Source organism: Procambarus clarkii, chromosome 12 (genome assembly GCF_040958095.1).
Source record: "Procambarus clarkii isolate CNS0578487 chromosome 12, FALCON_Pclarkii_2.0, whole genome shotgun sequence".
In the NCBI taxonomy this organism is placed as follows: domain Eukaryota; kingdom Metazoa; phylum Arthropoda; class Malacostraca; order Decapoda; family Cambaridae; genus Procambarus; species Procambarus clarkii.
Genome location: NC_091161.1, coordinates 49,275,911 through 49,290,571, shown reverse-complemented (window position 1 = coordinate 49,290,571; position 14,661 = coordinate 49,275,911).

Sequence of the window (14,661 nt, the reverse complement as noted above, 5' to 3'; positions counted from 1 at the left end):
TGAGAAGGGAGACAAGGCGCCTCTATGGAGCCCCAGTGCACCTGCGAGCAATGTTTACCAAACTGATAAATTATGTTCAAGGCTGTCTCCTCTAAGATAAAGAGTAGGGACATTTGACTCTGCCTAGTATGGGGAAGGGACTGGTGCTGAGAGGGAAAGAGAGAGAATGAGAGGAAAAGAGATGGAATGAGAGGGGGATGGAGAGGGAAAATCTGAGAGGGGGAAGCCAAAGGTATCCAAGACCACCCTCAGGTCAACCTCTTGACCCTGACAAATGGGGGACGGGGGGGGGGTGGGAAGAGGAGGAGACGAATGACGGCCAAGGGGAGGGGAGAAGGAAGGAGGGGAGAGGGAGAAGGAAAGTAGGGGAGAGGGAGAAGGAAAGGAGGGGAGAAGGAAAGGAGGGGAGAAGGAGAAGGAAAGGAGGGGAGAAGGAGAGGGAAAGGAGGGGAGAAGGGAGAACTAATGATCTGAGCCCCAGATCATTACAGCATAATACATGGGTGCTTAATACACCGGATGACTAACACATCACAATTAAGTTAGGTAAGTTAGGTTGGGTTGCATCATTAATGTATGATTCATAACGCTAGTTAAAAAGAAAAAGTGAAGCTAGCACTATGGGTCACTTAGATGGAGGACATGGTAAAATAATTGCAACCGGGAAATCATCCTGATTTACCGACGGATCCTGCAGTCTCTCAGAGATAAACCAGGGTTTTACGCAATTCCCCCCATGCACTCGAGCTATGTCAATAGGCTGTTCTACGTCTTCGCCCTTACTTCATTACACACACAAATCACAATAGCATGATGCATCAAATGAACAAATCCACAAGGAATTACATAAAACCCTGGTTTGTGTCTCAGGCTGCAGGATCCGTCGGTAAATCTGGATGATTTCCCGGTTGCAAATCTTTCACCATGTCGTAGCGCAGTCGATTAAGGCAGCGTCTGAAATCCTCTCGGATGTAGGTTAGAATCCTCGTCACGACCCTTGTGGATTTGTTCTTTAGAATCTCTTGTATGGATACCATCTCACAAATATAGCCACCACAATGCAGCGAAATTAGCTGGTAACAATGATGAGGTTGAATTAGGCCTTGGTAATCCCATCTCTGCTGTCATGACTATATTGTTCCCAGCACACTGGTGTAATAGAGAAATTACCGACTACCTACGGTCTGAAATCACCAATATAAAAACCTGTGATTTGTTTAGATTCGAAACCTGTATTTATGGGCAGCACAAAACGACCACCAGACTGACTGAAAATCTGAGTAAGGACCAACCGACCTGCACAATACGTTCTTAACATACTGAGAAGCTGCTCGTTAACCACACAATATATCAAGGCATCACGTGTCAGCAGACTCTGCAAAAGCCATTGACAGACTGGCTTGACTACTTTAAAATAAAAATTATGAATGACTTTCCACTTCCGACAAAATATTTCTTTGACAACCACAAAATTAAAGAGATTCTACCAGCAACACACTGACTACTTTGACCGTAATGCTGGAGTGCCACAAGGCTGTGTATTTACGCCAACATTACACCACACATTACAGAGGGAAGGAAGAGAAGGAGTGGCGGCCTTGCTAATGAAGGACTGGAGTTACAAGGAGATGGATATCCCGGGCTGCGAGGAGTTCAGAGACTACATAACAGGCACCATGACGATGGGAGGACCATATATAGTAGCAGTGATATATAACCCTCCATTAAATGACAATGACAGGCAAGATTATGACAAACAGCAGTACCTAGTATAACAAAGGGAAGTCTCTGTCACCTGTTTGAAATCGATCCCTACTTCTAATCGTGGGGGAAGGGGGTACTCCAACCATGGAAAGTTTCGAGAACCGTATGGGGGCACAGAACGAGCTAAACTACTGGACATATTAACAAGAATCCTTTTAAGCCAACACGTAAGATGATCCACAATACTAGAGGTAATGAGGAACCAGCTTGACTTTACCTAGAATTCATTGAACGATTTAATAAAAATAAATAAAATAAACGGGAAAATATCATTCGAAGCCCCATTGGAATGAGTGATCACTGTATATTGACGTTCGAATATATAGTGAAAGTATGGATAACTTAATTAAGGGGCCAGGAAACTAAAGACTGGTATAGCAAAAGTAGAATTATAAGGAAACAAAAGTTAAATTAAAAATACCATAGGTAGCAAAGCTCAAGAAGAAAGACTACATAAACGTGATTGACTACATCACCCAGAAGAGTAAGGAGGTGGCACAAGTTTGTCCTGGTATGAGGGAATGGAATTTCATAACTTACGTGGTGCGAGCGTGTATGACCAGATGTATATCAGCGTGAAATCTCCATAGTGCACATTCAGCAATGCACTCTCCTGTACCCTCTGGTCTGGGACCAAGGTCTGCCTTGCTGGGTATCTCTGGTCAGCCCTCTGGCTGGGCTGACCAAGAATATAGTAAGAGTTGTTGCATTCCCAACTCACCTGAGGGGATTATACCCATCAGAGGAACTCAGTGGTTCCATTCATAGGGAAAGAACGTAGAGGGTTAGTTTCGTGCTCCCAGTCGAGAAGGGTTCACTCACGTTAACGCAGCTCTTCTAACCTTCCTTGTTCATTTTCCATTACATGAAACCTCGACAGAACTTACTTGTGTTAGGAATTGACACTGGTTTGAGAATTTGTCTGCTATTTGTCTATTCGGTAACAGGATCATTGGACAAAGGGAAAGTAGACCAAATGGTGTAACCGGTATCGTGCAGCACGAACCGAACTGACAAAACCAATCAATGACAACTTAGAGAAAATCTGAAGCCAGGGAGTCTTCTAATCTTGTCTGTATGTGATGATGATAGAACTAGTATTCTGAGCAGACCTAGATAAATTATGGACATTAACAGAATTTCAAGGAGTATCAAAGCTGAAGATTCTTCCAGAAGGCACCCGGGATACAGCAGAAATGGTATATCTGTCGAATGAAAGAATAAAACGTAATTTAAAAAAAATGGTAATGACAAACAGGCCGGAGACAACGACAGGCCTAGACCAAGAGGTCAAGAGGAGGAGACGCTTGGTCACCAATACCAGTTTCATAACAAAGCAGCTATACCTACAACTGATCATTGAATGATCTGCGGGTATTTGATAACAGGGGCTGTCCCCTCCTAGAGAAGGCCGTGGTCCTCATAAAATAAGTAACCAGGTCAACTGATTCTGCACAATTTGAGACAACCCAAGGAACGACTGCAAAGTGTAACATTGACCTCGTAGAGGAGCATTAGAGTTTTATGACTGACACTACTGACAAAGGATTTAGAGTTGAGACCAGAGCTACAGAAGAGATGACTACGGGTACAACGAATGAAGAATATTGCAACAGCAGCATTACCTGGTTGGTCTGTGTGATGATAAACAAGCAATAAAAATCTAAATATTTTGATATATTAATTAAACACTTTAATGCGCGCGCGCCCCGTGAAAAAAATAGTTCATTGCGCGCGCTGCGTTTTGGGCTCTTGAGCGTAAACACCAAAAAGTGTGTAATCTTTTCACTCTCCTGTCACCAATTCTCGAGCTACGTATTTCATTTTGGTATCAATGTGTTGGCAATAAACTTCTCTACAAGATCATATGTATAACATGTCACCAAAGCATTAGCTATCCCACCACGAAATAAATAAAACGTAGATCACTCGCCATGACGCCCAAACTGCAACAAAATGTTCATACTCTTGTTTGTTGTCAGCTCCACATTAGTTCTACAGCGTTATATTTTATATCACTGAACTCGCAATAAAAATCCCTACACGGACATATGCATATAAATGTATAATCATGATCGTGGCTCACACCAAGAGTGTGAAGTGGGCGATTACCCTCGTTGTGTCAACTCAATAGTCTCTCCTCTAAGTTACAATACAATGCCGTTTTCTCAAATAGGTCATGTGCCTATTAGAGAAAACGAAAATTTAATGGCAAACATTTTCATACTAACCCCAAGTCGATCAAATATGAATTAGATTTTATATGTTTTTTTTTTTTTTTAGATCGGCCGGCTATTTACGGCGCGGTTGCGGAACCCGTTAGCCAAGCCCGTCGTGTATTTACGGTCCGGTTGCGTTAAAGTGTTTAATATACTGTGTATATTTAGGCATTGGTTAGGTTAGGTGTTTAGGTTCTGATGGCAATTATTTGCATTTGTAGTACGTGGGTGAAGCACTTTTCAACTTCGTGGTTCGAACAAATGTCAACAGTGAATCGCTGATCGAGAAATGTTTGAACGTCATCAGTTGTGGCAGCCTGTCCAATAAACAAACGCTAAAGTACATTCCATGCATCCGCCAAACCCCATTTATTAACGAAAACGGTTTTTACTAAACTGACGACATTCGAACACCTTTGGAACAAGTGCTTCGCTGACGACTTTTGTTCAAACCACAACTGCTGTAAATGCTTCACCCCACGTACTAATACTTGCCAACAGAACCTAAACACCTAACCTAAACAATGCATAAATATCCACAGTATGCTAATATATATTATTAATTTTTATTTAATAAAAGTTCTGTTTTGAATTAACAGCATTATAAAATAGACGAATGCGTCTTTGGGGGTTGACCACAGGATGGAATGGACTAGGTCTGAGGACGGGTTGGTTGTGGGACATGCGATACAAAACGTTCCATTTATAAACATGGGGGTTTGGCAGGTGCATGGTATGGACTTTATCCTTTGTTTATGAGGTCGACCTGTTACACACTACTCAATAAATCGTGTTCTAACATTTCTCTAAAAGTGCTTCGCTGACGAGCTCTGCTCGAATCCCAAAGCTATAACTTTCACCCCATGTAGTTCTAATACAAATAATAGCCAACAGGACCTTAACACCTAATCTAACCTACCCCCTAAATTTACATTGAAATTTAAATTATAATATTAACTTTGATGATAATACAATTTTTAATACACAATGATGAAACTGATGAATGCATTGGATTGGAGGTGGTGGTGGGGGGGGGGGGGGACGACTACCACTAACTAGCCAGGCCTGAGGACGTTATGCTGGAAACGAGCATTTGCCCTTTTGTGGAAGAGGACTGGCTGCTTTCCTACAGTTTAATATACAGTTAACTGCAGTTCAAGCGGTCCATGAATAGGCAAGTTCAAGCAGACCTGAAATTTACCATCAAGACCCGCATGGAGGAGCTTCCCTTCCTAGGTATTTAAGTGTGTATATATATAGACGGAGAAAGACGCCTAATAAAGGTTTATTACAAAGACTCAGACCTTCACTTTTATTAACATCCTGCCACCCGGTTTCTTTCAAGAGTCCTCTTTCATTCTCCCTGGTAATCCGAGTCAAAGATCAACAAGTGATCAGAATAATCTGGGGAAAGCCTTGGAGCTCCTCCAAGGCTTCCCCCAGATTATTCTGGGACATCTTTAAAGCTAGAGGCTGTCCAGAATCTACCATACAAGAAGCTGCCATGAAACTCCCCTCTCCAGCGACAAAGTCTTGTACAGGAACAAACACATCCAGACTATAGAGGATGGTTCTATCCTAGTTATATAATTCCGACAGCTTCAGGAAGCATCCGAAAGGAAGTTAACAATCTCTAGTCATGGTTAGTTTAGTTCACTTATTATGCACCCCATACCCATCATGTGGGCGGTAGTGGAAAGGGTTACAGATGCACATAATGGGCTCAGGGACTCCTGAGACTCAAAATTGTGGGGAATTGTGAACCCCACAATTTTGCTAAACAAGTTACAATCTCGAGCTGGTTACAAAATTCAAAAGATCGTCACATCATTGGGTTCGAGAACGACCATAAGTTCAGTTACTAAATTAAGAAACTGACATGGAGAGCTAGTGTCAATATGTTTGTCCTGCACACTACACCCCCATCCAGTGGGCAGCGGTGAATAGGTTACAATTACTAAGTTACTACCAACAGTTAGCAAACTAGGGATATTTGGTCAAGATTTCTGGTAGCAGATTATTTTAAATGAAGTAGTTACACATCTCTGGAACATGTTTATATAATTCTCTGAATTCGCGTATCTTTTTGCCCTCCATCACAGTGACGGGGGGTGTGCGAATAATTTTGTTAACAGTTTATATTTGGTCAGGTCTACATCAGCAGAAAATTTGAATTCCCAATGATACTTGTAACCGAGTGTAAGCCGAGCATTTGCAACATCTTGAAGTCTCCAGATTGTATTGGATGATCCATAGATGTGTGGCTCCTCTTGCATGATAATATAATGATAGATGGAATTACTGGTGTCGATTTCATTGTGTCAGCGCTACAAGATTTTGTTGAAGTTCTTGGTGTACTTTTGCTCTCAGACTGCTTATTGGCAATCCAAGGTTATATTCAGTTTCTCCTTTAAAGACAGATTCTTTGGCTAACTCATCAGGTCTATCATGCATTCGGAGGCCAACATGAGATGGAGTCCACATGAAATGGACTCTTACCATCATTAATAATTTTGTTGTATTTGTGTCTAGCTTAAGACACGAGCATGTTACATCTATGTCTTAAAAAGAGTTGAGAGCAATTAAGGATGAGAGAGTCACTTACAATTAATGTAAGTTTGAAGACTTACACTTCAGTGGGAAAATCGAGGCTAATACTTCTGTCTGAAGGGTAGAGCTCCAATTATTTATACGGACTCGCAATTCAAAATATAAGTCATCGCACATTGTCAGGACAACTGCACTTCCAGCTGCTCACGCGGGGCGGTGTTGGGAACCATCAGTGTATATGATTTGAGAGAGAGAATCCTCCCTGGACAAGAGCATCAATATGGCTAAAGGCGTTGAGCTTTACCTCAAGACGAAGCTCGGGCTGATCTTTAATTTGCTTCTTGGGTGGAAACGGAGATATTAAAATGGGAAATGGTGTAATCTCCCACGGTGCAGGAAAGTGCCATTGTTGTCTTTCTTGGTACAAATTATAAATAATATATTCAGAGTTCAGTTCATTTTAGTTATCCATTTGGAACAATGTTGACTTTCAAATACAATAATCAAGGAGGGGCTCCTGTACAAGGGTTAGGATGAGTTAGCTTAAGCATTTTTATACCAATCTGACAATTTCAGTAACACGAACAACAACGCTCAGAATATTAAGTTCCTTTCTTATGTTAAGTATCGTTGTGGTACAATGGCACACAAGGATTATCCTCAAGGCTTCGTTCTGCAATTTTTCAATCCCTCCAAACTCTTTCAGGCATCAAAGCAAGCAGAGGTGCAGCATAATCCACTAAAGATCTAATGTATGCAAGGTACATCATTTTGACAATTCTGACATTGGCATCATAGCCTGAGTGATAATCTACAATAGCCTTGAGATCTGAGCCTCTCTTTATACTGACGACAAAGTCTGAATACAACAGGTCCATACAGTGGCACCTCAAGGCCAAGTTGTTTGAATCTGTTTACATAGTCAAGCTGGGATCTATCAGAGTTACATCTTGCGTACAACAGCTCCTCCTTGCCTGGGGTCCCAACCACTTGAGCTGGACAGTAGTGCGACAGTCTCGCTTCATGCCAGTCTATGTTCAATTCCCGGCCTTCCAAGTGGTTGGGAGTCACTCCCCCCCCCATCCCAAATTCTTATCCTGACTCCTTTTAAGTGCTGTATAGTCATTATGGCTTGGCGCTTTCCACCTGATAATTCCCTTCCCTTCCTCCTTGCCTGGGTGGGAGCCGATTTAGTATGTTTTCTCTGCCGAGATGACTAAACCTAGGTCCTGACACGAGTTTAATACAGTTAAGAGTGTTCTGCGTGCTGGCATACCCAGTGGTGTGTATCATATCAGCAACAGTTTTTTTTTTGGCATAGAAATTCCTGCACGGGCCCTCTGGCTGGCACACTAAATGTTGTTTGTTTCTGTTTTACTTAGGCGGAGTGTGAGTATTTATGACTCGTATGGTCGCTTCAGTAAGGTTTTGTCCCCATGTGTTTAACAACTTCTGCTCTGTTCAATCTAAGTTGAAATCTTATTGGGTTTGTAACTGTGCACAGTGTTAGATAATGCAGCATAGCTAATCATGTGCACGTTGTGTTTGTTCGGAACACAGTTTAACAGCGTGTTTATTAAGATATTTAATAATTTAGGACTGACGACACCTCCCTGTGGGGTTCCTAGTTTGAAGTCTCCTGTTACATAACTATTCCCCCTGGAAAAACATTACTTCCTGTTGGATAAGTAACCCCTAATCCAACAAAGAAGCCGACCACCGATATTCATTCTCGCAAACTCACTCAAGATAACATATCGGTTTCCAATATCAAAGGCAGACTTGAGATCTAGGAAGATGGTATATAATTTCAGTGTGCAGGGTAAGAAAGGTGGCGATGCAATGATGCACACTCCTTCCATGCATCATTGCACCACCACCATGATATATAGCTCCTTCAGATACATAGCTATATATCTTGGGGGGGGGGGGGAATACCTTTGTTCTTATTCTATGGAGGAGACTGTTTAGGACCACTCGAATGTTTTGTAAATGCAGCTAGTAAGGGAAATTGGGCAGAACGTATTATCTTGATTTAACTTGGTAATTGGAATGATTATACTGTTGGTCAAAGAGATAGGAAGTTCCCCAGTTATATAGCTCATATATCTCAAGAAGGGGGTTTCCTGGTACTAGAGGAAGCAAACGCAAAATGCCATAAGTAGTACCATCCTCATCAGGTGATGTGGCTTTACCTTTGTTTAGGGCGAACAAAAAAACTTGGTAAATGGCACGTTGCATTCATCTTCCTTGTGGATCATGAAGTCAACGAGCCTTTCTAGATCTCCGTAACCAACATTTAATCTGATTATTATCTGGGGGAAGATTATTGACGCTAGAGGTGGTTGTCCAAGCATCGACAACCTCGTTTGCTCTGTGTAGAGGGTGAGGGTGTGACACTTGAACGATCTTATCACCTTTGAATATTCTTCCATGCCTGGCTGAGGGGGGTGTGAGAATTGAGACTTCACAAGTGTCTCAGTTTTCTTGCCTGAGCTCTGTCATGCGCTCCTTTGCCTTGTCTAGGGCTTTCTGAAAGAGCTTGAGCATTGCTGGCGTACGAGTTTCCCTATATGCAAGTCCAACTGTTTAGCAATGCATTTCTACGTACGCAGTTTAGGGTCATTTTAATAGAAATGGTGTTTATTCCTTTTCATATCGTTCCGACCACTGGTTGGTGAAGAGGGCCGAATTAAAGGGTCAGCGAACATCTGAATGTTCTGTACTAGACCGTCGTTAAGTATCTCGACTGTGGAGGGATCATAAGTGCTGTAACACTGACACATGAGCGACAAAGTCTTTACGTCGAGCAGGAGGAACACTGAGCCGTTTGCGTTTAAAAATGCCACCATGCAGGATGGTATTTCAGATACATAGAGTAGTCAATCTAGGATGATCTGACATCGTTTTTCCTGATATCTTGTATAACATATGATATTGTAACATATCTGTTACAATAGATGTGCACCAGACCTGAGTGACGTTGAAACCAACACAGAGGTCTAGAATGCCTCCACAAATATGTGTGGGTTCAAGGTCGCCCACAATCTGCACATCTTCGTGACTATTTAGTAGCGAAAGCAGTTGATTCCCATTCCCGTTTCTGAAGCGAGAGCCGCCAATGTCCTTGTGTCTAGCACTGTCGTCACCAAGAATGATTGTGGGCTCTGCTTGAGTGCAGGCCGGAAGATCAATATAATTTAACTCTCCTGCTGGAGCATCTAGATTAAATACATTGAGGATACAGTTGCCCACATAAGTACTCACTACATAATATTGTTGCCCCTCAGTTTGCTTTTCTCGAAGAAGTTGATGGGGTAGGGATTGTTTGATTTATAGAATGCAAGAGTTACTGGATCTGAGGGAGTAAGAAGCAAATGAGAGCAATTTTGAGGGTGAGGTTCTTGCAGGAACTCTGCACTCCTGGAGACTTACAATATTGGTGTGTTCAGTTGTTACTTTGTGATGTAAATTACAGAACTTTCTTTGACGGATGCAATGTTCCAGCTAAGGATGGATAACTCATTTGTGCATTTCAAGTAAGCATTATATAGATTTACATTATTAGTCCACTTAATTAATATATATATTTCACTAGATACAACTCCAGGAACATTTCTTAGCATATTACCAATGTCCCATTTGCTTCTAATTGTCTAGTACACTTTTTTGAGATATATACAAGAGTTGTTACAATCTTGTACAGCCACTAGTACGTGTAGCGTTTCGGGCAGGTCCCTGGAATACGACCCCCCAGTGGCGAGTTGATATGGAGGCTGATGTTGCGATCCGTCTCAGCTTGATCCTGTTGCTTATCTCCCAACTTCCAGTTGACTGGGGTCCAGCTGTGGGAAGTCCCTCCAGAGTAGGCGACAGTCCCAGACCCGGGGAGTGACCACTCTACATCAAGGGCATGCCCACTACTGGCAGAATCGAGGTGTGGCCATTCTACATCAGGGGCAGGCCCACCACTGGCAGAAGTTACAGCACTTGGTACTTGTGGGAAAGCTGGAGTGATGGAGTGATGGAGGGTTGGCAGTCTCCGTGGTGTAGTGGTAAGACACTCGCCTGGCGTTCCGCGAGCGCTATGTCATGGGTTCGTATCCTGGCCGGGGAGGATTTACTGGGCGCAATTCCTTAACTGTAGTCTCTGTTTAACGCAACAGTAAAATGTGTACTTGGATGAAAAAACGATTCTTCGCGGCAGGGGATCGTATTCCAGGGACCATAGGATTAAGGACTTGGCCGAAACGCTACGCGTACTAGTGGCTGTACAAGAATGTAACAACTCTTGTATATATCTCAAAAAAAAAAAAAAAAAAAAAAAAAAAAAAAAAAAAAAAAAAAAAAAAAAAAAAAAAAAAAAAATGGCAGGAGTCTTTGGTCTGGCACTGGTCCCCCTTGTGCACTTCGTTATTACCAGGTGTTGAGTTTTGTAGTCGGCTGGAGTGAATATCACCTCCAGATGGCTTTGAGCAGCGAGTGGAGCTGGAGGCAGAACTTTGCAACCGTTCTTCATGGTGGTGTGGAAGGGAAGGCCTTAGGCAGCAGGTTCCTGGCACTTTACGTCCATTAGGTTGAACAGAAACCTGCCGTCTGGCCCCCTGGTATACGTGGTGGTTGACAGATGGTAAAGTATTTGATAGCCAGCTGCTACGAACACAACGTCCAGATGGCTCTGCACAGGTAGTAGAACCAGCAGCAGTACCTGGCAACTGTCCTCCCGGGTGGGTCCAGCCGGGCAGCCCTACGGTAAACGCCAATTACATAATCCGGCAAGGCATCATACGCCAATTATATAATCTTTTCTCCTCCTAATAATGAGGAACCGTTAGCACTAACAAACCTGAAGCACCACGTTACCCCGTTCCGGAGACCCAGGAATGTTCACCTCTAACACTTCAGTGTCTGCCGCCTGACCACAATTGTCAATTTGCAGAATTGCTGAAGCGTTCAGGGGCTACCAATATCTTGTGCAAGATGCGGATGATGGCCACGAAGCTGCAAGTGCTCAGCCTCCCAAAACTGTGTCCGACGGTATATTCAGCTTGCTAGGTTATGCCCCGGCACTTTCCCCTCACACAAACTTTCCTTCTAACCCCAGCTGAAACATCACCCTCTTGGGTAATTTGTGTTTATAATTGATTGGACTGGTGGGATAGTAAAGACTAACAGAAGGGTGGATGGAGAGGGAAGAGGATTGAAATGTACCTAAAAATGTTAGATGAACATTAACCCATGGGACACCACAACTAAATGTTCAAATTACTGACCAGAAGAATGGTTTACCACTCTGAAGTGGTTAATGTACAGAGTTCTTAGGCTATACCTATTAGAAGGCCACCGCTGCAAGGTATAACATGTTAAACTTAAACTAAGTCCCTTCACCTGTTGTACTTGTGGAAATATACATACACTACATTATGACCAATTGCAATTCGAAAGTTTTCCCAAGTAACTTTAATCCCTCCATACCTGCAGTGCCGTTGTACAAGACCAATTTCTTGGGGTCTGGTTGACCATACCTGCAGTGCCGTTGTACTGAAGCACCCTCGTACATACCTGAAATTTCACATTATATTAAATACCTCAATACTAAATTGAACATATCCTCATTTAAAGATGAAGAAATAACTAGACAATCGCTCAGGTCAGACTTACTTTGATGCAAAAAGCAGGCTTATGCCACAATGGCATAACCCAACCTCAGACTTGAGTCTTCTACAGCCCGTTCTCAACGGCCAAGTGGTCGTTAACCCGGCAGCCAAACATGAACGTTCTCAACACAACGGCCAAGTGGTCGTTAACCCGGCAGCCAAACATGAACGTTCTCAACACAACGGCCAAGTGGTCGTTAACCCGGCAGCCAAACATGAACGTTCTCAACACAACGGCCAAGTGGACGTTGGCCATAACATAACTTAACTTCTAACATAACTTAATAGTTACATAACTATTCCAGGGGGAATAGTTATGTAACAGGAGACTTCAAACTATGAACCCCACAGGGAGGTGTCGTCAGTCCTAAATTATTAAATATCTTAATAAACACGCTGTTAAACTGTGTTCCGAACAAACACAACGTGCACATGATTAGCTATGCTGCATTATCTAACACTGTGCACAGTTACAAACCCAGTAAGATTTCAACTTAGATTGAACAGAGCAGAAGTTGTTAAACACATGGGGACAAAACCTTACTGAAGCGACCATACGAGTCATAAATACTCACACTCCGCCTAAGTAAAACAGAAACAAACAACATTTAGTGTGCCAGCCAGAGGGCCCGTGCAGGAATTTCTATGCCAAAAAAAAAACTGTTGCTGATATGATACACACCACTGGGTATGCCAGCACGCAGAACACTCTTAACTGTATTAAACTCGTGTCAGGACCTAGGTTTAGTCATCTCGGCAGAGAAAACATACTAAATCGGCTCCCACCCAGGCAAGGAGGAAGGGAAGGGAATTATCAGGTGGAAAGCGCCAAGCCATAATGACTATACAGCACTTAAAAGGAGTCAGGATAAGAATTTGGGATGGGGGGGGGGAGTGACTCCCAACCACTTGGAAGGCCGGGAATTGAACATAGACTGGCATGAAGCGAGACTGTCGCACTACTGTCCAGCTCAAGTGGTTGGGACCCCAGGCAAGGAGGAGCTGTTGTACGCAAGATGTAACTCTGATAGATCCCAGCTTGACTATGTAAACAGATTCAAACAACTTGGCCTTGAGGTGCCACTGTATGGACCTGTTGTATTCAGACTTTGTCGTCAGTATAAAGAGAGGCTCAGATCTCAAGGCTATTGTAGATTATCACTCAGGCTATGATGCCAATGTCAGAATTGTCAAAATGATGTACCTTGCATACATTAGATCTTTAGTGGATTATGCTGCACCTCTGCTTGCTTTGATGCCTGAAAGAGTTTGGAGGGATTGAAAAATTGCAGAACGAAGCCTTGAGGATAATCCTTGTGTGCCATTGTACCACAACGATACTTAACATAAGAAAGGAACTTAATATTCCGAGCGTTGTTGTTCGTGTTACTGAAATTGTCAGATTGGTATAAAAATGCTTAAGCTAACTCATCCTAACCCTTGTACAGGAGCCCCTCCTTGATTATTGTATTTGAAAGTCAACATTGTTCCAAATGGATAACTAAAATGAACTGAACTCTGAATATATTATTTATAATTTGTACCAAGAAAGACAACAATGGCACTTTCCTGCACCGTGGGAGATTACACCATTTCCCATTTTAATATCTCCGTTTCCACCCAAGAAGCAAATTAAAGATCAGCCCGAGCTTCGTCTTGAGGTAAAGCTCAACGCCTTTAGCCATATTGATGCTCTTGTCCAGGGAGGATTCTCTCTCTCAAATCATATACACTGATGGTTCCCAACACCGCCCCGCGTGAGCAGCTGGAAGTGCAGTTGTCCTGACAATGTGCGATGACTTATATTTTGAATTGCGAGTCCGTATAAATAATTGGAGCTCTACCCTTCAGACAGAAGTATTAGCCTCGATTTTCCCACTGAAGTGTAAGTCTTCAAACTTACATTAATTGTAAGTGACTCTCTCATCCTTAATTGCTCTCAACTCTTTTTAAGACATAGATGTAACATGCTCGTGTCTTAAGCTAGACACAAATACAACAAAATTATTAATGATGGTAAGAGTCCATTTCATGTGGACTCCATCTCATGTTGGCCTCCGAATGCATGATAGACCTGATGAGTTAGCCAAAGAATCTGTCTTTAAAGGAGAAACTGAATATAACCTTGGATTGCCAATAAGCAGTCTGAGAGCAAAAGTACACCAAGAACTTCAACAAAATCTTGTAGCGCTGACACAATGAAATCGACACCAGTAATTCCATCTATCATTATATTATCATGCAAGAGGAGCCACACATCTATGGATCATCCAATACAATCTGGAGACTTCAAGATGTTACAAATGCTCGGCTTACACTCGGTTACAAGTATCATTGGGAATTCAAATTTTCTGCTGATGTAGACCTGACCAAATATAAACTGTTAACAAAATTATTCGCACACCCCCCGTCACTGTGATGGAGGGCAAAAAGATACGCGAATTCAGAGAATTATATAAACATGTTCCAGA